This window comes from Anarrhichthys ocellatus, unplaced genomic scaffold, assembly GCF_004355925.1.
Source record: "Anarrhichthys ocellatus isolate YVR2014 unplaced genomic scaffold, GSC_Weel_1.0 scaffold93, whole genome shotgun sequence".
Taxonomy (NCBI): domain Eukaryota; kingdom Metazoa; phylum Chordata; class Actinopteri; order Perciformes; family Anarhichadidae; genus Anarrhichthys; species Anarrhichthys ocellatus.
This window is the reverse complement of record NW_022280123.1, coordinates 553,500-556,130: the sequence shown is the minus strand read 5'-3', so window position 1 is coordinate 556,130 and position 2,631 is coordinate 553,500. Positions and strand designations below refer to the sequence as shown.

The 2,631-nt window shown below is 37.3% G+C and overlaps 1 long non-coding RNA gene across 1 annotated transcript in view; it reads right to left on the bottom strand.

The window, feature by feature from the left end:
* Window positions 1-2,200, bottom strand: part of LOC116398903 (uncharacterized) — a 5,794-nt gene extending 3,594 nt beyond the window's left edge. Inside the window, exon 1 of the long non-coding RNA XR_004213780.1 lies at window positions 1,406-2,200. This is a non-coding gene — a long non-coding RNA (uncharacterized LOC116398903). The remainder of the gene's footprint in view (window positions 1-1,405) is intronic.
* Window positions 2,201-2,631: the final 431 nt, after the last annotated feature.

The following is a 2,631-nucleotide window of genomic DNA, read 5'->3' as shown; positions in this document are numbered from 1 at the left end:
AAAAAAAAAAAAAAAAAAAAAAAAAAAAAAAAAAAAAAAGGGCCGACAGGCTGACTTGATTAATACTCTGAGTTACACTAATGTAGGACTTTATGCGTAGAGGGCTGATCCATGGCTGGGACTCAAAGGAGCCATTGTTTCACGGCAGGTGAGGTTTATTTCCTACAAATTCTTCACAGTAAAAGCAACGCCTTATTTAGACTGCGTGTGTTGTGTTTTCCATCACACCGCACGACAGGTAAAAGAAGCTCTTCATCCAACATCTCACTACGGCTGGTTCTGCTTGTACTCCTCCACTCTGCAGTATAAATAGACTTGTTTTCTTATTGACGAATGTCCGCTAACATAGCCTATAGCCTGTTAAACACATTCATCTGCTCGTGGGACTCGGCATACAAAAGCACATGTGGACAGTGTTTGTATTAATAGCCCCCACTGCTAGAAGGGTAGACAAAAGAGACAGAATTGAAATTTAGAAAAATCTGTGAATACCAACCCAACCCGTCTGTCTCCCACATTGGTGGTTCTTGATTGCATGTATTATTATTTTTGGATGCCCCGTGCTTAAACATGCAGTGTGGACCTGTGTGTACCCCTCCTGGTACTGACAGTAGCAGCTCCTCGCTGCTGTTGGAGTATTTCCAAATGGGCTTTATTTGGATAGACTGACCACATATTTAAAATCTAAATGGTTTCAGTAATAAAACTTATTAAAAGCCTTTTTTAAAGCTGAACAACAGGCTGTTATGTTATTGGCAAGTAAAGGAGGATAAAGCCGGCGAAGCTCAGCAAAGTAATTGAACGTGCACTCTAAAAGGGAAGTATGCGGAACAAGATGTGTAAAGGATTCATGCCTTGAGGCACAGAAAGCTACCGTGCAGGCTGGTTCCTTCATTGTTGACACACCCTAAGATGATCAGGAATGCTGCGGTGTGACCGCGCTACTGAAAACACACTTCCGTGTCACCTTGACAGCATAATTTCTGCTTAACAGAAACACCAAAGAATCGGCTCAGTTTGACTCCGAAAGACAACTGGAGCCCTCAAGTGGTCACTGGAGGCAGCAAAACAACATGTGATATAACCTTCAGAATGTGCTATTGTGAATGGCTGAGCAAACAGATACACACAGCACAAAGAAACATTAGCATTCATGGTTCTGGCCCACCTGTTGAATGAAAGTCCAATATTCAATCTCAGTTATCAGTAACTGAGTTGCTCATATTTATCATGTATACGGGGATATGACCCGGTTTCATCGTATCCCAATTTGATCATAACCGGGATTATCTTCATGTATCCATGTAAATACAGTCCTAGTCATTTGATCCATTGTTCTTACAAAAACTGTGGATTACTGCAGCCACACACACACACACACACACACACACACACACACACACACCTGGTCGTGGCTGACTTCTATGTGCTGCTTCATAACGATCCAGGAGACGGACTCGGTCAGGGGGGGTGTGGTCAGAGAGCCGTGGTAGGTCCAGTAGTCATCGGTGTTGGCGGGTAACAGGCAGGCAGGGTCGAACCTGTTGAACTCCACTACGCTGTCCTGCAGACAACACACAGGGGGAAAAAAACACACATGGTCCTGTTAGTCTAATTATTTTATTGTTACAGGCAAGAGACAAACAAGGTCATAGCTGTTCACACAAAAGGTTATAATTAAATTATATTATATATATTCATTATATAATATAATACAATTATTAAAATATTCATATAATTACGATAACAAATGTGCTAAAATCTCAATCTGTTCTTGGGACTTCTTATGATTACAGCACAGAAGATCTGAAGCTGTTATCTAAATACTACAACCATCGTTATCTAATCATTATCCATTATAAAATACGTCGCACAACAAGATGAGAGTTACACAACCGCCGCACTTCCTCTTATTGGACAAACCAACCGTATCAGACATCATTAGCGATAAGCAGAACGGTAGCAGTAACGTGAAACACAGGGGAAGCTATGACCTCCAGTCAGTCACCTTAAACATAACAAAGATATACAAACATATTTTCAGAAAAGCTTTGTTTTATTGTAAAAGACTATCTTTATAAAACTTATATTAGTAACGAATAGGATGTGCACTGTTTTAGTTTAAGAAGTTTAAGAAGGAATTTGTTAAAAAGGATTTTTAGCTCCAGATTTAGTTCCTAATTCAGGACACATATATACACATACACATGTATATATACACATACATATATATACACATACATATATATACACACATACAGTGGGTACGGAAAGTATTCAGACCCCTTTAAATTTTTCACTCTTTGTTTCATTGCAGCCATTTGCTAAAATCAAAAAAGTTCATTTTTATATATATATATATATATATATATACACATATATATATATACATACATACACATATACACATATATATACATACACACATATACACATACACATATATATACATACACACATATACACATACACACATATACACATATATATATACATACACACACACATATACATACACATATACACACACATATATATATACATACACATATATATATATATATACACATATATATATACATACACACATATATATATATATATACACACACACATATACACATATATATA